The sequence below is a fragment of the Muntiacus reevesi genome, chromosome X (genome assembly GCF_963930625.1).
Source record: "Muntiacus reevesi chromosome X, mMunRee1.1, whole genome shotgun sequence".
Lineage (NCBI taxonomy): Eukaryota > Metazoa > Chordata > Mammalia > Artiodactyla > Cervidae > Muntiacus > Muntiacus reevesi.
The window spans coordinates 125,957,901-125,979,782 of NC_089271.1; the positions used below are offsets into that span (position 1 = coordinate 125,957,901).

The following is a 21,882-nucleotide window of genomic DNA, read 5'->3' on the forward strand; positions in this document are numbered from 1 at the left end:
CATATTCCCAGTAATAAGAGTTAGTGGAGATATATTATCTAAGATATTTCAGGTGATTGCTTTCAGTGACCTTCAAGAACCCTTCTAATGCAAGGACTTTATGATTATCATTGGGCAAAAAGTGAGATCACTCTTGTTCTCTCTGAAACCCCTGGAAGATATAAATTGGATGCTGTTTTCACATCTGAATCTCTACTCATCAGACAAATTAAAGAGAACCCAAATGGAAAGAATAAAAATTGATATCTGTGTCTGTTCAACACTGAACATGGAGGGCAGGAGTCGTTCTCTGACTAGGTTAGATAATAAACTGTAATTTATGTAATCAGAATAAGATAAGACATAAAAATAATGTACGACTTACTGAAAAGTATAAGTAAAAGCCAAGCAGAAAGAGACATGAGTTATCTGATACAGGGAAGAATTGAAATGAAAATGATGGACTGCATGTCAGAAAGTGAAATCAGGACAGAAACACTAGGACAAAAATACATTGACCGACATATGAAAAAGGAATCGGACTGGCATATTTTAAATTCATATGGCCCAGAATCATTCACATTAATTTAAAGCCTTGAAGCTTGAGAATTTCATGGTGCTTGTGCATGAGAGAGAGTTGAGGTTAGTAGTAATTAAAGAGGGGGAAGAAGTTTCTTACAATTATATAGGCCAGAAACATTTTCTCCTACTCTCAGATATTATGTTCTCTTGCCTGTTTCCTGAAAAAGACTTAGTATTGGAAAAGTTTTGGGTATAATAATATACCTAATAAAGAAAGAATTAGAGCTTAAGACTAGGTGTCAAACCATTGAGAGCCTACGATCTAGTGTCAATTCTGAATTCAGGTCTACACTCTGCCAGTAACATCAATGACATGTCAAGCCTTTAGCCAAGTCACTAAACCTATCTATACAAGTTTTCTCATATAGTCAGTAGGGATGGCCGCGTCATGGAGTTGAATATCATAAGAATCAAGTAGAGGGTATATCACTTTTAAATTTTCAAGGAGCTATAGTGCTCGCTTCGGCAGCACATATACTGAAATTTTTAAGGAGCTATAAAAATTTACCAGTTTCTTGTACCTCATTTTTTGCTGTCCTATTTTTTTTTTATTTTAAGTGACTTGATTCATAAGAAAATATTTTTAAATTTCAGATTGTTTGAACTACCTGGAAGTTTTGAAATTCAGATAAATTTCTCAAATTATTTCATTCAAGTCCTTCTTTATATTGCTGTTGAGAATAACCCATAGCCCTGATTAAGACCAGGAGATACTGCAATTTGTGGTTGGATTATTTAAAACTTTTTGGATTATATTAAAATTTATCTTCCCCAAATCACGTCATCATTATCTTATTTTGTCCAAAATTGGCCTGCAGTGTATAGCCTTGCAATAACCTTGCTGTGAGATTACTATTTGCTCTTTGGAAAATTGTTTAGTTCTTCTTTAATGTCTCAAGTATTCTTACACAACCTTACAGCTTTCTGCTTGTAGACTGACCTGAGCATGCGGAACATTGAGTTCCTGGTTTTTTTTGGTTGTTGTTGTTGTTTGTTTGTTTTAACTAAATAATGGTAGCCTCTGGAGGAATCCTGAGATGACTGAGGGTTACTTTCTCCAAAACCTCATTATCAGGTTAAAGTAAAAGCAAATCTCAAACCAGATCCTGCCATATGCACATATTTTATTTAGACATTTATTAGCAATTCAGCATGTAAAACAGTTTGTTCAACATGTGCCCTAAACTCAAGGAAATCCCAGTTCAATGTCCTTTCAGGTGCTTAAGAGATTCAGAGAGACAGCTTCCCTACGAGAAATCTGAAAGATATTATGGGCTTAATAATAAGTAATAAGTGTTAGTCACTCAGTCATGTCTGACTCTTTGCAAGCCATGAACCATAGCCCACCAGGTTCCTCTGTCCATGGAATTCTCCAGGCAAGAATACTGAAGTGGGTTGCCATTCCCTTCTCCAGGAGATCATCCTGACACAGGGATTGAACCTGGGGCTCCTGCATTGCAGGTGGATTATTTATCATCTGAGGGAAGTCCATTATGGGCGTAATCCTATCTTATAAAAGGTGCCCCTTGTGGTGAGAAAACTATGTAATCATGGTATGAAGTTCAGAGGTAGTGTATCTTTGGCTGTTGGTTGCTTGAGAAATGATGATGATGAACACAATAAAAAAGAAAATAAGAAATAGCATCAACCACAATATCATATCACAATTACATTACCAAAAGGTAAATTTCACAACTTTATTTACCACTCTGTCTCTACTATCTAGAATTTTTCTTGGAACATTCAGTTCAGTTCAGTTCAGTCGCTCAGTCCTGTCTGACTCTTTGTGATCCCATGGACTGCAGCACACCAGGCCTCCCTGTCCATCATCAACTCCCAGAGTTTACTCAAACTCCTCTCCATTGGGTTTGTGATACCATCCAACCATCTCATCCACTGCCATCCCCATCTGCTCCCACCAACAGCCTTTCCCAGCCTCAGGGTCTTTTCCCATGAGTCAGTTCTTCATATCAGGTGGCCAAAGTATTGGAGTTTCAATTTCAGCATCAGTCCTTCTGATGAATATTCAGGACTAATTTCCTTTAGGATGGACTGGTTGGATCTCCTTGCAGTCCAAGGGACTCTCAAGAGTCTTCTCCAACATCACAGTTCAAAAGTATCAATTCTTCAGCACTCAGCTTTCTTTATAGTCCAACTCTCACATCCATACATGACCACTGGAAAAACCATAGCCTTGATTAGACAGACATTTGTTGGCAACGTAATGTCTCTGCTTTTTAATATGCTATCTAGTTTGGTCATAACTTTCCTTCCAAGGAGCAGGCGTCTTTTAATTTCATGGTTGCAGTCACAATCTGCAGTGATTTTGGAGCCCCAAAAAATAAACTCTGCCACTCTTTCCACTGTTCCCCCATCTATTTGCCATGAAGTGATGGGACCGGGTACCATGATCTTAGTTTTCTGAATGTTGAGCTTTAAACCAAATTTTTCACTCTCCTCTCTTCACTTTCATCAAGAGGCTCTTTAGTTCTTCACTTTCTGCCATAAGGGTGGTGTCATCTGCATATCTGAGGTTATTGATATTTCTCCCAGCAATCTTGATTCCAGCTTGTGCTTCTTCCAGCCCAGCATTTCTCATCATGTACTCTGCAAATAAGTTAAATAAGCAGGGTGACAACATACAGCCTTGATGTACTCCTTTTCCTATTTGGAACCAGTCTGTTGTTCCATGTCCAGTTCTCACTATTGCTTCCTGACTTGCATACAGATTTCTCAAGAGGCAGGTCAGGTGGTCTAGTATTCTCATCACTTTTAGAAATTTCCTGTTTATTGTGATTCACACAGTCAAAGGCTTTGGCATAGCCAATAAAGCAGAAGCAGATGTTTTTCTGAAACTCTCTTGCTTATTTGATAATCCAACGGATGTTTGCAATTTGATCTCTGGTTCTTCTGCCTTTTCTGAAACCATCTTGAACATCTAGAAGTTCATGGTTTGTGTATAGTTGAAGACTGACTTGGAGAATTTTGAGCATTACTTTACTAGGGTGTGAGATGAATGCAATTGTGTGGTAGTTTGAACATTCTTTGGCACTGCCTTTCTTAGGAATTGAATAAAAACTGACCTTTTCCAGTCCTGTGGTCACTGTTGAGTTTTCCAAATTTGCTGGCATATTGACTGCAGCATTTTCACAGCATCATCTTTCAGGATTTGAAATATCTCGACTGGAATTCCATCACCACCTTGTTCCTGGTGATGCTTTCTACGGCCCACTTGACTTCACATTCCAGGATGTCTGGCTCTAGGTGAATGATCACACCTTCATGGTTATCTTGGTTGTGAAGATCTTTTTTGTACAGTTCTTCTGTGTATTCTTGCCACTTCTTAATATCTTCTGCTTCTGTTCGGTCCATACCCTTTCTGTCCTTTATTGAGCCCATCTTTGCATGAAATGTTCCCTTAGTATCTCTAATTTTCTTGAAGAGATCTCTAGTCTTTTGCATTCTATTGTTTTTCTCTATTTCTTTGCACTGATCACTGAGGAAGGCTTTCTTATCTCTCCTTGCTGTTTTTTGAAACTCTGCATTTTTATGGTTATTTCTTTCTTTTTTTCCTTTGCTTTTCCCTTCTCTTCTTTTCACAGCTGTTTGTAAGACCTCCTCAGACAGCCATTTTACTTTTTTGCTTTTCTTTTTCTTGGGGATGGTTTTGATCCCTGCTTCCTGTACAATGTCAGGAACATCATTCCATAGTTCTTCAGGCACTCTGTCTATCAGATCTAATCCCTTGAATCTATTTCTCACTTCCACTGTATCATTGTAAGGGGTTTGATTTAGGTCATACCTGAATGGTCTAGTGATTTTCCCTACTTTCTTCAATTTAAGTCTGAATTTGGCAATCAGGAGTTCATGATATAAGCCACAGTCAGCTCCCAATCTTGTGTTTGCTGACTGTATAGAGCTTCTCCATCTTTGGCTGCAAAGAATATAATCAATCTGGTTTCAGTATTGACCATCTGGTGATGTCCATGTGTAGAATTGTCTCTTGTGATGTTGGAAGAGGATGTTTGCTATGACCAGCGCCTTCTCTAGGCAAAACTCTCAGCCTTTGCCCTGCTTCATTCTGTACTCCAAGGCCAAATTTGCCTGTCACTCCAGGTGTTTCTTGACTTCCTACTTTTGCATTCCAGTCCCCTATAATGAAAAGGACATCTTTTGGGGGTGTTAGTTCTAAAAGGTCTTGTAGGCCTTCATAGAACCATTCAACTTCAGTTTCTTCAGCATTACTGGTCAGGGCATAGACTTGGATTACTGTGATATTGAATGGTTTGCCTTGGAAACAAACAGAGATCATTCTGTCGATTTTGAGATTGCACCCAGATATTGCATTTCAGACTCTTTGGTTGACTATGATGGTTACTCCATTTCTTCTGAGGGATTCTTGCCCATAGTAGTAGATATAAAGATCTTATGAGTTAAATTCACCCATTCCAGTCCATTTTAGTTCTCTGATTCCTAAAATGTTGACGTTCAGTTTTGCCATCTCCTGTTTGACCACTTCCAATTTGCCTTGATTCATGGAACTAACATTCCAGGTTCCTATGCAATATTGCTCATTACGGCATTGGACCTTGCTTCCATCACCAGTCATATCCTCAACTGGGTGTTGTTTTTGCCTTGGCAAAACAACAGAGAAAGCATTTGGAAAGTTTTTGTTGTGTGAACAGATGAACAACAGCAACAACTAACAATTTTAGTAACCGATGGGCCAGCCACTGTTCTAGGCATTATCCCATTTACTCACCATATAAACCTATGTGAAAGACAAGTTAAATAAAGTTTTTATTCTATTTAAATGTTCAGGAAATGAAGTCTATTAATTGAATGAATTTTATGGTTAACAGAGCATCACACTTCAATTCTTTTTTTATTTTAACCCTTTTAATTGCAAATTTAAAAAATATCAGTGATTTTCCTGCCTCAGTAAATAGAATCCAGAGGACATTCTTGAATTTTTGATTAGCTGATTAAAGCGTTTCTCAGGGTCCCAGGAGAAACTTTAAGCATCGGTTGTTTCACACAGAATCAAAAATGGAGAAGGTGTAATACATTAGATTTAATGCATAAATAATCTCATAACATTCTCTAGAAGTTGCTTTTTCTTTTTTTCCCCTTCTTGTGGGTGTGGACAGGGTTATGTTGTTAAAGTTTTAATATAATCCTGTTTTCTTCTGCCAGCTCTCTCATTTACTCATACATATTTCATGAAGAGCCAGTAGTGTAGAGTGAAGAAAACACAGGTTTTGGAGTATGAAACATTACACTAGAATCTAAGTTCTATCATTTAACGATTGTGTAATTTAGGCAATTTTCTTAACATCTCAGAGTCTCAGTTTCCCCTTTTATGAAACGGGTAGAATCCCATTTAATCTCAGGTTTGTTGTGAAGATTGATGGAGTAGTATATGGAAATCTTTCACATCATTGCTCTTGCTTGAGAATCTCATGCACTCTGGAAGGCAACTTAAAATATATAACTCGCTTTAGAAACACATGAAGTATGACTCATAGGCAAGAGATTATTCTTTGAATGTTGGCAAATCTTTGATAGGATGTATACAAAAAATTAATTAGAAAAATACTTTGTTCCTTTTTTAACAAATGACAATGATAAAATACTAATCCAAAATAGCTAAGGTAATTTTTAAAGTTTTACAGCAAATGGTCTATTTGATAAATTCTGTATAGTAAAATGTATTAATTCTGAAACTATTAATTATTTATGATTATAAATGCAGTGGCTAGGGTACATTCCATTGCTCTGTGTAAGGTGATAAGCAAATTCAGACTTAAGGTAGCAAAGAGCATAAAATACTTGAGGGAAACCAAAGTGTTTTCAAACACCTCTTTATAAGTACTCATTTACATAGAAATAACTGATATGCAAATTGTGAATCATTCTTCTATATTTGCAAAAGCAAGTGCTTAGAAATATTTCTTTAGCTTATGTTGGACTCTTATATATATATTTTAAACATGTTGCATGTACACATACACAAATGTACACATGCATGCATACACATATGAGCTATAATTCTTATGAATCTTTTTGCAAATTAAGCCAAAACAAAGTTATTTTATTGTATTTCATTGACAGCTATTTTATCATCTCCTTTCTTTCCAGGATGCTGATGTAACTACCATTTTATGCCAAGTGATTGATTTTGTCTTTATGACACTTGTGTGATTTTTAATCTTTGTAATCATCTCTTGATATATTCACAGATAGAGTAATTTCCAAGATATTTAGAAAGAAGCAAACATGTTCTGTTTATTTTCAAATTTCATACCCAATGCATTTTCATTAACACAGTTTTACAAGATTTTAAAACACTTTTTACTTTTTTTCAAATGCATTAAACCCCTAAGTAAAACTAATTTCCTTTAAAATTGCTTAAAATTTGAAACAAATACTATTTTTTTGCATAGAGGGATCCTTCTCTCAGCTATTTTATGTGCTTTTGTTTCAAACAAGTGCTTCTTTTCTATCTAATGTTCAAATAACTATTTGCCAAATCTTTTCAGATTGTTTCATTGACTGACTCTGTTTCATCGAACAATTCACAATGTCTTAAATCAATTTTATTTCCTTGAGTATAGTGTTTAGATAAAATTTGCTTTATTCACCTAAACTACTTATTTTTTAACTAACAGAAGTTTTTATTATTGAAAATTATCTCTAAAGTATAAAATGCTATGTATATACTGATGGCATTTTAAAGAAAATGATAGAATCTATTTAGCTTCTGCCCATAATTTTCTTGGTAGCTATTTCAAAGGACAATAGTGATTTAAAATTTAATATTGTCTAGTATTTTGCAAAGTCCCAATTAGAACATTGTAAGTTATTATATAATGAAATTGGTGTTGGAATAAAAATCCCTGGATGTAACAGAGTAAGTCAATTGTATCTTGGTTTTAGGAAAGTTTCCTTAATGTGTTGTTTCATGCCATGACAATTGAAAATTGTCTTTATAAACTGTAAAGCACTGTAAGTGAAATTTTTTTGTTTTACACATTTATTTGCAGTTGTGCTACAGCGTATGATTTGGTGGAGCATAAGTAGAAAGTAAACCTTTTATTTTATGCACATGGGCTCTTTGGATTGTATAAATAAGCATTTCTAAAACCCTGAGTTGACTCTGATACACCTGGGGTATTGATGTAGTAGCCTGCCAGTCGAATACAGTCATGCATAGCCTCTTGAACTCAATAGGAAATAACAAGGAAACAGTCATAAATACATTCAATTGATTATGCATTACTACTGATGCTTGTATTGCCTTTCAGTACTGGCCAGGCCTAGAGTTTTAATAGTTTCTTGCACTTGCTGATGGAAACATTAGATATGTGCCATCAAGACAGAATAACTTCTTTGTTTGATTTAGTGAAAATGTTAAATCCTGTTAAAACTTGGTTTCCACAGTGCTACCAGGCTTCCCTGGTGGCTCAGATGGTAAAGCGTCTGCCTGCAATGAGGGAGACCCAGGTTCAACCCCTGGGTCAGGAAGATCCCCTGGAGAAGGAAATGGCAACCTACTCCAGTATTCTTGCCTGCAAAATCCCATGGACAGAGGAGCCTGGCAGACTGTATAGTCCATGGGGTCACATAGCATCAGATACAACTGAACAACTAATGCTTTCTTCTTTCTTCTACCATAATACTGGTTGCAGAGTCAGACACAACTGAAGTGACCGAGCACTCATGCAGACACCACAGTACTAACATTGAACATTACTTTCAGTGTCAGCTCATTCATATCCATAGCATTCAGTTAAATAAAACTGTTCATGAACTGAAATCACTCCTGGCCAACAATACCAGTCATATCCTGCCTACCCTCCATCCTTTATCACACCTCTTTGTGTTCGCCCTACCATATTAGTCAAGGTCTAATTAAGAAGACAGAAATAGAAATGAAAACAGAGAGTAACATTGGAACTTGGTTACACAAACCATGGAGGAATTGAGGAACTGAATGTGGGACATTTAGGACACCACAAATAGTGGTGGTGGGAACCACCACTGCCTCTTGGGTGAAGGGATAAGGGAAGAGTCAGCTGACATGGAAACCTAGGAATGGGGAGCAGAGGAAGGGAGCAGAGGAAGGGAAACATGAATACAGAGTCTGAAGGCAAAGAGACTCAACACAAGCACAATTGTTATGGGCTTTTGGAAGGAAAATGGGGAGAGAGTAACCGGATGAAAGTGAGCTTGAAGCGCTGGAGAAGTGAATAAGCCATGTTAGTAATAATAATAATAATAACAATGATAATGGTGGTGATGGTGATGATAATAATAGCTAATATTGTGGAGCACTATTTCAGGCATTGTTCCAAGCACTTTAGATATTAGGTCTTTTTTATCCAATAATGTCCTGCTGAGTTAGGCATTATTACTATTTCCATTTTACAGATGAAGCAGGGGTACAGAAAAACTACCTAACTTGCCCAAAGTCATACAGCCAAGATTCAAACCTAGGTAGTCTGATTCCACATGTGGAATACTTAACCACTACCCTACACTACCTCCCAAAAGAAAACTGTGCTGTTTCCCCCTGGCCATTCCATTCCCTAGCCATCTGCACATATGACCATGTCCTAAGCTAATTTGATGGCAGTTTTATAATTCTGGTAAGAAATAAACTCCTTTGCCCCTGGGATTTTCTAGAAAAGAATACCGGAGTGGGTTAAGAAATTTAACATTAAAAAAAAAAAAAGGTTTTGGCAAGTATTGCAACTTTTATTAAGACATTTTCTTTTTGGCCAAAGCAATCTTGAGAGAAAAGAACAAAGTTGAACTCACCGATGAGAGACTATACTACAAAACTATAGTAATCAAAACACTGTGGTGTGTCTCAAAAAGAGAAAGAGAACAGTGGAACAGAATAGAGAGCCCCCAAATAAATCCAAGCGCTTAGGATCAGTTGATCCATAATAGAGGAGGCAAGAATATGCAGTGGGGAAAAGGCAGTCTCTTCAATAAGTGGTGCTGGTAAAACTGGACAGCCCCATGGAAAAGAAAGAGATTATGACATTTTCTCATAACATATACAAAAAGAAATTAAAAGTGGATTAAAGACATAAATGTAAGACTGGAAAACATAAAACCCTCTTGAGGAAAACATAGATAGACAGTCTTTAACATAAATCAGGACGATTTTTTGAGCCTGTCTCCTCAGCAAAGGAAACAAAAGCAAAAATAAACAAAGGGGGCATAATTAAATGTAAAAGCTTTGGCACAACAAATGAAACCATTAACAAAATGAAAAGACAGTCTACTGAATGGGATAGAATATATGCAATAATATCACTGACAAGAGATTAATATCCAAAATAACAGCCCATACAACTGAATATTAAAAACAAACACCCAGATTAAAAAATTAACCGAAGATCTAAATAGACATTTTTCCAAAGAAGACATACAGATGACTAACAGGCACATGAAAAGATGGTCAAAGAGCACTAGTTATCAGGGAAATGCAAACCAAAACCACAAAGAAATATCACCTCACACATATCAGAATGACTATCATTTAAAAAAACACAAATAAAAAATTTGGGCGAGACTATGGAGAAGCGAACTCTTGAACACCATTGGTGGGAATGTAGATTGGTGCAGCCACTGTGGAAAGCAGCATGGAGGTTTCTCAAAAAAACTAATGAAACTACCATATGATCCAGCAATTCTGCTTCTGGGTCTATAGCCAAAGAAAATAAAGACACTAATTTGAAAACATATATATATATATATATATATCAATGTTCATGCTAGCATTTTTTATAAGAGTCCAAGATATGGAAGCAACCTAAAGTGTTCATCAATAGATGAATGGATAAAGAAGATGTGGTGTGTGTGTGTGTGTGTGTGTGTGTGTGTGTGTGTGTGTGTGTATATATATATATATATGGAATTTTTCTCAGCAATAAAAGAACAAAGTAATACCATTTATAGTGAAATAGGTGGAACTAGAGGTTGTTATGCTTAGTGAAATAAGTCAGAGAAAGACAGATACTCTATGTTAGCACTTATATGTAGAATCTAAAAGATAAAACTAATGAACGAATATAACAAAAGAGAAACAGACTCACAGATATAGAGAACAAACTAGTGGTTAGCAGTGGGGAGAAGGGAGAGGGGAGGGACATAATAGGATATAGAAACTACCACATATAAAATAAATAAGCTATCAGGACATATTGTATAGCGCAGGGATATAGCAAATATTTTATAATAGTTTTAAATGGACTGTAATCTATAAAAATTTTGAATCACTTGGTTGTACACCTGAAAATAATATAATATTTTAAATCAACTATACTTCAATAAAAAAGAAAAAAATTCCTTTTTCATAATAGGTAGCACATGTATGTAGTAGATATTATAATGTTATAATGTTATTTTTGAACAGTATCAAATTGCTGTTTTTATATATGAAAAACAGTTCACTGTTAGCAATTTCTTATAGTTAAGCCTATATATAGAGGTTATCCAGTAAAGATAGCTATCTTCCATTCCCCCCCAACCCAGTTTCTCTGAAATCAACCACTCCTAGATACTAGGTATTTCTCCAGAGATAATGTGTAAATATATAATCACATATGCAGATACATTTTCTCTTTTGACCCGAATAGGACACTTACTGTTCTGCACCTTGTGTTTTGCTATTTAACAGTATCTTAAAGATCTTTATTTTAAATAGGTGACAAGTTTCCAGTTGCACAAATGTACTATAATGTGTTTACCAACACTGCTTTCAGTTAATTTCATTCGTTTGCTATTATAAAAATACTGTATTTTTATGCATGTCATTTTATACATAAGAAGTACTAGAAGTAGAATTTCTGTTCTGAAATATCTGTGCATTTTTAATTTTGATAAATATTGACAATATTTGTCAAATATTGTTAAATTGTCATCAGTAGAAGTTAGATGAGTTTGGTTGTATCACCGATGCATGAGAGTGCCTCAAGCACTTGCAAACATAGGGTGTTATCAAACTTATTGGATTCTGCCAATGTGATAGACTCAAAATGCAATAATACTGTATTTTCATTTTGCATTTTACTTATGATTTATGAGAGGGGGAATTTTTCATATGTTCCAAGGTCATTGATATTTTATTGTCTATAAACCATATTATTTATCACCTTGGATTTTACATCTTTTATTATAGATTTTTCAGGCACTCTGTATAATTAAGGAAAAAGGGAAAGTTAAGTTGCTCAGTTGTGTTCGACTCTGCAGCCTATGGACTGTAGCCTACCAGGCTCCTTGGTCCATGGGATTTTCCAGGCAAGAGTACTGGAGTGGGGTGCCATTTCCTTCTCCAGGGTATCTTCCCAACCCAGGGATCAAACCCGGGTCTTCTGCATTGTAGACAGACGCTTTTACTGTCTGAGCCACCAGGGAAGTCAGAAAACCAGTCATTTATTTGGGGTTTGATTTGCAAATACTCTTTCTATTTTGTTTTCTTTTGTGTTTTTAATAGGGTGCATGTGTATGTGTGTCTGTGCATAATAGTTTTTTTAAAAATGTTCTATGTAGTTTAAATACCCATTCTGAGAAAAATAGGCTATGCTTACTAATCAAGAAATCTTATTAATCTTACTAATCAAGAAAGTTTCAAAATTGGCTGGCTCATTTTTGATGCAGTTGGGAAGATTCTAGTGTTATGTTTTATTTTAATCAAAACTACTTTTATCCTTTATTTCAAAATTTCTATCCTGGTGTTTTAATTCTAAAAATGATTTTGTGTAAGGATTCATTGTATGCTTAGAAAAGTGTGTCATATAAAGTGTGTAAAAATATTTTTTCTTGTTAACATAGTATATTCACATAGAAGTAAAAACAGAATAAAAAGAAACAAGAAAACCTGTCAGCATAATTTTTTTGTTCTGATCCTTGTTTCTGATTTGTGGAAACAAATTGGAAGCCTTTATCCAAGATAGTTTATACAAAGTTATCAGATTTTTTTATTCTGATGCTATCATTAATCTTAATGATCAAGTCATGACATTTGTTAGGTAGCTGTATGTATCCAAGCATGCGTGTTCAGTTGCATCCAACTCTTTTCAACACTATGGACTGTAGCCTGCCAGGCTCCTCTGTCCATGAGATTCTCCAGGCAAGAATACAGAAGTGGGTTGCCATTCCCTTTTCCAGGGGATCTTCCCAACCCAGAGATCGAACCTAGGTCTCCTGCATTGCAGGCAGATTCTTTACCACTGAGATACCTGGGAAGCTATATGTATCTATAGGAATGTAAAATAAGACCTTAATATCTAGCACTGTTTGAGATCACCTGTGTCTTTTCATTCTGGCCAAACATTAATATTTTAAAAAGTCATTGATAATGTCACATTAAGTGCTTTCTCATTAGTAATATACTAAACCTATTTGATAACTGATAACAAATGATTTAAATGTTTGTTAATTATTAGCACAAATAATTTCATTTGTGTTCCAAAGCATTTTCTTAGTGTCAAGTTAAATCTCTGTCTAGTTTATGTCCATGATGTCACAAATATCTCCTGTAACCACTGATTCCTTTATTCACTCCATATGATAATCTACATGATTTTATTGAGCACTTATTATACAGGCACTGTTCTAAGGGTTGGAGATGCAGCTCCATTGAGGAGCATATATTCTGGCTTATTTAATGAAATTGCCCATTTTTTTAATCATCATTACACTCCAGTTCCACTCTCTATATAATACTGACTGTATTCCTCTCTTACCTCTTATTATCCTATCAGCTTCTGAAAAACAAGTATGCTCTATTTTATCAGGTAACTCATTTGATTTTAATTTCTACCTTATTACATCCAAATTCTTCTTTGAGACTTTCAGGATTAGAAATATCAAATATCATCTGTTACTTCCCTTTGTATCTATTTGAGATTATTTTCCTATGACTCCTCAACATATTTTCTCTTGCAGTAATATCTTCAGCACAGCACACTTCAAAACCATTCTTCCTATTACTCATGTTGTTCTTCTCACTTTATCTGTTTTCTCCATCCTTCAAGGCTAGCATGTAGCTGAGTGAGAAATGCATATAATGACAGATCTGGATTTTTGTCCCAGATCTTAGTAGCTCTGAATAACTGTGTGACCTTGAGCAAGTTAATGAGATAAAGCAGTTAGAATATTTCCTGACACACAGAAGACACTATTTTTTTTTCTCTCCAGTCTCACTCCACATAGTTTTCCTCGAAGACTTTACTGAATACACACTTGTCTGAACTAAGCTCTCTTTCCTCTTAACTGCAAATATTGCCTATGTCACACAAACCAAGGCTATTTTCTGATGAGGTTATTTGTAATTTTATCTCCCTAACTAGATTATAAACGCCTTTTTTAATATTGTAAAATAATTAGCCTCCATCTAATAAAAATAAATGAAAAAAAAATAAAAATAAATAAAAGTATTTTTTTGATGTGGACCATTTTTAAAGTCTTTATTGAATTTGTTACAATATTGCTTCTGTTTTGTGTTTTGACTTTCTGGCTGCAAGATATGTGGGATCTTAGCTCCCCAGCCAGGAATCAAACATGCACCCCCTGCATTGAAAGGCCGAGTCCTAACCATTAGATTGCCAGAGGTGTTCCTAAATTATAAACATCTCGAAGGGAAACTTTTCTCCTTGTGCATCCACTACCCCCTTCCCCAAAGCATGTGAGGTTATGAGGCATTCAGTATTTTGGTGGTTAGTTTGTCTATATGTGAAAATAGGCTAGAAGTACCAAATTTTCTTCTATTGGTAAGATACAACCCTAGGAACATATATAATTTGAGGACCTTGTACTTCTTTTTTCATCCTGTTGTCCCTGCTAATATCTGTTGGTTTACAGATGACTGGATACACAAATTTATCAAGAACTATTTCGAGACTCACAAAAATCTTTGTTATTCAAAATAATTTTTCAATACCTCTTAATTGGTTTTAGGATTATAGAGGGAAATGGAACAAAAGCTGTAGTGATTTAAAATATTGTAGGATAGAGGGACCAGTGAATTAACATATTTAATTATAGATTTTGAATGACTTCAAAGGAAACTCAGTTTTTTTCAAGGGATTAAGCCAGGAACTGGGCCCTTATTACAGGAGGCCACTTGGGCCTCCATTTAGCCAGTTTCTGGCACATTCGTTGACAGGAATAATTTAATGACTGTGAATAATCACCAAGTGTAGGAAATAAGGTCCTCTTTGAATCATAAAGCTTTTAAACATGAAAAATATTATGCATTTGTTTGAGAACGATGAAATGTGTGAACTAATTTTGTATTGTCCTACCAATTATGAATGTGTTATTTCTGGCAAGCAGGTCTCTTTAAAATTGCATATGCTCAGTTCCTTGCCAGGGAGGTGAGAGAAAAACATTGTCAGCGTCTTCATACCCAGCTGGGGCCAGGTGTTGCTCATTAACATGTAAATAGTGCAATTACTGCCAATTAATATTTTTTAAAACATTAAAGTTGATCAGAACAGTTATAGCACCTATAAAATTTTTAAAAATACATGCATCTTAGTGCATAGGTCCATAGAAGACATATAATATGTAATTTGTACTTTTATTTACACAGAGCATCGAGTTGCTATTCCTTTGCAGAATGTCATATATATGATTAGAATGGAAAGTAAAAAGTACATTGGCTGGTTACGGACCATAGCCAAATAGTGCAATTTTATTCTAGTTTACAATTGATCGTCAGCTTACAGTGGCTTTTCCTTGAAAAATATTTATTCAGTTCCTACCGTGTATAAGGAATTGCATTAAGTGCTAGGCATTCAGTGATAAACAAGACAGAAATGGTCTGTGCTCCATGGACTTTATAGTCTAGTTTGTCTCCCCAGATAAACACAGAGTAAACATACAAATAAACACACAAACAGATCAATACCACTATTAGCACTCATGTGAAACAAGAGGGTACCATCTGAAAACATTATGGAGTGGGGTAGACACAATTTGGATAGAGTCAGGAAACTATATGTGAATAAGCAACATTTTAGACACAATTTGGATAGAGTTAGGAAACTCTTTGTGAATAAGTAACATTTTAGCTGAAATCCCAAATGTGAGCTGGTGATATCTTAGTGAAAAGAGTAAAGAAGAGGATGTTAGCAAGAGAGAACAGTGCTTAGGAAGACCTTGAAGCAGGAAAGAGTTTGATGTTGTCAAAGAACTGACAAAAACAATGAATATCCACTTCAAGATAGTGGTTGCCTCTGGGGAACAAGGGAGCAGGATAGAATTTAACTGAGGTAAGAATGGGACTTCAAGAGTAACTGTAATGTTTTAATTCTTTAATAAGAGATGTGAGGCAAATATGATGAAAAGCTAACATTTGTTAATTTCCCCTGGTGGACTTATGGATGTTTGTTATATTACTGTCAGTACTTTTCTATGTTATTGAAATACCTGATCACCAAAGAGAAAAAGCTAATGAGAAGAGATGAAGTTGAAAATTTCTTTCACTAGCATACACTGGGTTTAATTTGGTATAAGGTAGAGTCAAAACTTTTCATCTATTTTTGCCTCAATCTAGTCTTTAGAAAAATACTCTTTATGTGCTTGAGGTATTCAACATCCTTAGCTGCTACTTATACTTAAGCAAACTCTATTACTTGTAGATGACTTGTGATGTCAATAGATATAACATGGCAACAAGCACATCTTTCTGCTGCAGCCCACCCTTAAGGTCCGATGATTTGTTTTTTGTTTTTGTTTTATTTTTTGTCTGCGCTGGGCCTTTGTTGCTGTGTGATGACTTTTTCTAATTGCAGCGAGTGGTGGCTACTCTTCATTGTGATGCTTGGGCTTCTCATTACTGTGGCTTCTCATGTCATGGGCTCTAGTCTGACGAGCTTCATTATTGTGGCAAATGGGGGCTTAATTGCCTGGCCACATGTGGGATCTCCCCAGACCCAGTATAGAATGTCCCCTGCACCGACAGGCAGATTCTTAACTACTGGACCACCAGGGGAGTCCTCAATAATTTGCTTTTATAGATATGAGACCACTTGAAGTTAACACAGTAGGACTTAAACAGTGGGACATTTTGCAGGTAACTAAATCCCTTTAATGAGAACAACTATTAATAAATAAGCCCATCCTATATCAATTGCTATTATCATCTAGCTAACTGTTATAGTGTTAAGACTTTAATTATATTCCCAGGGAAAAATAAGTCGTGCCACCCTCTCTGAAAACTGCAACCAAGTAAATAAGGTGCCCTTGAAAGTAAGCTCTTAAATTGTGGTATTTTAAGCCCTATGCCTTATCAAGGTAATTTTATACCTAGATTGATAAATCTCTAAGAATACCTAGTGAATGAAAAAAAAAAAGTTGGAGAGAAAAGCGTTCTTATAAATTGTTTTAGGAAGCCTCCCCCAAAACTATATGAGATGGAAAGCCAGTAAGAAAATAATCATCTGGAGATTGCTCTTATTAATCTATTCATGTGACTGAGGACAGGGAGCCAGATACATCCAGTTTAGTCACATTAGGACTAAATTTCAGTTCAGCAAATATTTGAGTCAGTACCATATATAAGGAACTTTATAGGCCGAAGCTGAGTAAGATATAGCTTGAATACACGAGGAGTTTAGGGATTACTTGTGGAGGTGAAATACAAATTCTACTTTGTTTAGGAATAGGAGTAAGAATGGGAGTGGGGGACATGGTAAGGTGGCCAGGGAATGGGAAATGACTCTATTTCTTTCAATTCCTAGATGAAATGGTTCCAGTTAGACTGATGCCCCTTATTCTTCTCACATTTTCATGGAAGACAAGCTAGTAGAAATATAGAAATATTCATTGTAGTTTAAATGGCTGTTTTAAATACCAAAGTGAAATTAATGATGTAGGATTATCTTTCACAACCCAGGGAAACTGTATTTTTCTTCATAAAAAGTCCATTTATAACAATGAATGTCAAGGTCCCATAAGCATTAATATAAATCTTACAGTTGTGGTTTAAATAACTGAGATTGTATTTGGTACTCCAGAATATAGGGCTTTATGCATTATATTTCATGAAGTTTCAAGCAGAAATTTTATTCTGTTTGACAAAGTGTATCTTCTGTATTTAGTATAACAGTGAGCTCTTCGCAACAGAGCACAACATTTTTGACAAATGTTTGATGCTGGTCCCAAGACAGTGGTACTCAAGGTACTTGTCTTAGAAAGAAGACAACAGAAAGATTATCTTATGCTTTAAGGTTGGGAAAACCTGATTTTATAAATTGACTTGGATGGAAAAGTGCATAAAGTATAATGCGAAGGTCATTGAGGTCTGTTGTCTGTTCCAAAATAGTGATCCCTGGTGGAAAGGCAGTGTAGTGCATATTGCTATGTGCTGCAAAATTAAAGTGTGTTATATCACCGTTCATAAGCAGGACCTGCTGAACTGAATAAGCACAGATGTACTTCAAATTAATATTTAATCTGATACCAGAAGCACTTAAAGGAGTTAGGGATATGAGTTCCTCATAAGAAATGACTTCTTTCTCACAGAGAGCAATTATGGTACCAGAAGATAACACAAATAAGATTCTTCTTAGGCTTAAATAGTAAATCTAGAAGTAATAGTGTATTGTTGTCTCTAGTTTGAATTTTCTACAAATTTCTTTAAAGAAGAAAAAGAATTATTTTTTAATGTCATGGCATGGATCAAAACTAAAGCTAATAAAGTGACTTTGATTAAGAGACTATCTCAGTCCTTGAGAGTAGATGAGAGTGACTTTTCATTGACATCATTAGAACATTATTAGAATAAAATTTAACCAAGTAACCCTTATTAATCTTTAAAAGGAAAGTGCCATAATCAGGTTACAATTCTAATTTATTTTTGTTGCTTTTTGAGGCCAACTTTAGAAAATAAACCCCCCAAATAACTTTGAGTCCAGAGCCATCTCATGCCTTTCATTTTAAACTCAATTTTCTTCCAAGATTTTAGCATCTCATTGCATATTAAGTTCTCAGAAACTACCATGTTATGTTAAAGTGACATTTAATATTTTTTATTGTAAAAGGAACAACTGAACCTGCTAAATCAAATAGGAGGTTTAAAGCAAAAGACATCTGGCAAATAGTATAGGTATTAACTGGAACACATTGTATGACACTGAAAAGCAGGCAATATTACACTTTACTGACTGTCATGTTTACTTTTGTTTTTGCTGAGCTTTATGGTTTTATTAACACAAACAAGATGTGCACACAAGCTGTCTATTCCTTCTCTTCCCTGCACAACCTGGCATTGGTATTGATAATTCTGATGCCCAAGTGGGCTGCTCTATCCACAAGCGTTTTGTGGTTCTTAGAGAGGACTTTGTGAGTGATCTCGGCACAGTCAGATCTGTCGCACATCATCAGCAGCACTTCAGGCTCCTTGACATTGTGAACCAGAAAATTCCAGAAGCCTCTGGGCAGCATGAGCTTTGTTTCCTTGTTGCTCCTGTAACTGATGTTGGGCATCTAGACTTGGCCTTTGAATCTGCTGTGCACCCTGTTGTCAATGCCTTTGGTTTCCACCAGTTCCACTTAATTTTGACATATCATTCTTACTGGTGCTGGATGAACTTCTTGGTCCTCTTTTTGACAATCTTGGGCTTCACAGGGGGTCTGAGGGCAGCCATGATGCCACATAGGAGATGGCCACCACCTCCATAGGCAGCGCGGTCGGGTTTAAAGTATTAGCTCCTTCTGAAGGATAATTAGCTTTTATATGATCAAAATGACAAGTGTGTGTTGTATTAGGGTAACTATTTTTAGATGATGGGTCAGTCTTATACATGGTGTCAATGAGAAGCTATGTACATCTTTCTGTGTTAGAGGGGATAAAAAAAAAAAAAAGATGTTCCTTCCCAATCATTCATCAAATGATTATTGAAATGTACTATTTATTTATGTATTTGCTGAGCACCAACTATAGCCAGACCCTAGATGTACAGCATTGAATAATGCTGCTTATGGAGTTTGTATTCTAGTGGGAAAAAGAGGGACACATCCAAAAAAACAAGGAAAAAAATCTAAATTAAAGATATAAGTATTATGAAGGAAATAGACAAGACGTGATGAGGCAATGGTAGGGTGGGGAGAATCTTTCAAGCACAGGCATAGGGCATGTGGTGGGAAGAGCTGACTCCATCTAGGGGCTTCTAGAAGACCAGTGTGCCCAAAACATAGTGGTTAGATGGAGAACAGTTCAACAGGAAACTGAAAGCTAAACACAGGTCAAGTCACAAGGCTTTAGAGGCTATGATGATGAGTTTAAACGTCTTCCTAACTGCAGTAGAAAGCCTCCAAAGGCTTTTGAGCAAGGGAAGGGAGTATCCAGTGCTGTTTATTGTTAAAGAAATAGATTGCAAGGAGTAAGGTCAGAAGTGGGGGACTAGGAAGGAGATTATTGCAGTTATTCATGTAAGAGATGATAGCAGCTTGGAATAGGAAGCAGAGAGAAGTAGATAGGTTCAAGATATATTTCTATGGCTGATTCATGTCAATGTATGACAAAACCCACTGAAATGTTGTGAAGTAATTAGCCTCCAACTAATAAAAAAATTTTTTTAAAAAGATATATTTCTGAAGGAAGTCAATAGAATTTGGTGATGAAGTGGATGTCGGAGGTATGGGGAAAAGTGAAATCTCTGATAGCTCCATTTTCTTGTTTGAGCAACTGGGTACCTTGCGGTGTCACCTAGGTAAGAAGAGGGGAAGAGTGTAGTGAGATTAAGAGACTCAATAGTTATAGTTTAGGGGGACTTCCCTGGCAGTCCAGTGATTAAGACTCCAAGCTACCACTGCAGGGGTCACAGGCTCAATCCGTGATTGCAGAACTAAGATTCTGCATGCTGCACAGTGCGGTCAAAAAATAAAACCAACCAGAGTTATATTTTAGAGACATTAAATGCATATTTATGAGATACCAAAATTATGTCTTGAATTTTAGCTGGATACCCAAACTTTGGCTCCAGGAACTCTTGAGTTATCCTTCAACTAACTGAGAGGAGTCAGCAAACAGCCGCATTTTGAGTCATTATGTCTTGATGATAATCTCTGAATACCCAGCCCTTTGGATTCAGGCATTGAAGACTCTTATCAAAATATTAGCACCACCTCCATGGCAGTTCATCATTCCAGTTGCAGTCTCATGGCACTGACTTGAGAGAATGCGCCACAGGATGAATGAGTTTTGTTGGGATACATGAGAGGTTTTTTAAAGGGACTCAATTATAGTTTTATTTAAGAATGTATATTTGCCAGGATGGAGAGGGAGGCGGGAGGGGGGATCGGGATGGGGAATACATGTAAATCCATGACTGATTCATGTCAATGTATGGCAAAAACCACTACAATATCATAAAGTAATTACCCTCCAACTAATAAAAATAAATGGAAAAAAATAATAAATGTATCTTCTCTGGAAAAAAAAAGAATGTATATTTGGGTGGGATTTCATAGGCAGAGGGGGAAGGGCCACTTGGGAAGAAAAGATGAAGCTGTAAAGAAAAGGGGGTTTTAAAGAAAGAGGGAAGAAAGTGCTCTAAATGAAACTTTGAGTCATTTCACAACTTTGCATAGAACCAACCTAGACAGCATATTAAAAAGGAGAGACATTACTTTGCCAACAAAGTTACATCTAGTCCAAGCTATGGTTTTTCCAATAGTCATGTATGGATGTGAGAGTCGGACCATAAAGAAGAGTGACTGCCAAAGAATGGATGCTTTCGAACTGAACTGTGGTGCTGGAGAAGACTCTTGAGAGTCCCTTGGACAGCAAGGAGATCCAACCAGTCAATCCTAAAGGAAATCAACCCTGAATATTCATTGGAAGGACTGATGAAGCTAAAGCTCCAATATTTTGGCCACCTGATAAGAAGAGCCGACTCATTGGAAAAGACCCTGATGTTGGAAAAGACTGAGGGTAGAAGGAGAAGGGGGTGACAGAGGATGAGATGGTTGGATGGCGTCACTGACTCAATAGACATGAGTTTGAGCAAACTCCGGGAGATAGTAAAGGACAGGGAAGCCTGGCATTCTGCAGTCTTAGTGACTGAACAACAATAATACCTAGCTTCTAAATGTTTATATGTAAATTATTCCAAATTCCTCTTTATTAATACGATTGCAAAATTTAGTGAGCATTTACCCTTTGCCAGGCAGTTCTAAGTACATGAACTAACTCGTTTAATTCTCTCCAGAAATCTATGGGTTATTTGTTAATTGACCACTTTTACAGATGAGGAAACTGGCCCAGAGAGGTTTAGTAATGCCTAAATTAAT

The 21,882-nt window shown here is 36.1% G+C and overlaps 1 protein-coding gene and 1 pseudogene across 3 annotated transcripts in view; one reads left to right on the forward strand and one right to left on the reverse strand.

The window, feature by feature from the left end:
• The window catches only part of TENM1 (teneurin transmembrane protein 1), a 612,361-nt gene that overhangs the window by 140,672 nt on the left and 449,807 nt on the right, over positions 1-21,882 (forward strand). The gene's annotated exons all lie outside the window — the stretch shown is intronic.
• On the reverse strand, positions 18,826-19,235 carry LOC136153329 (large ribosomal subunit protein eL32 pseudogene; annotated as a pseudogene).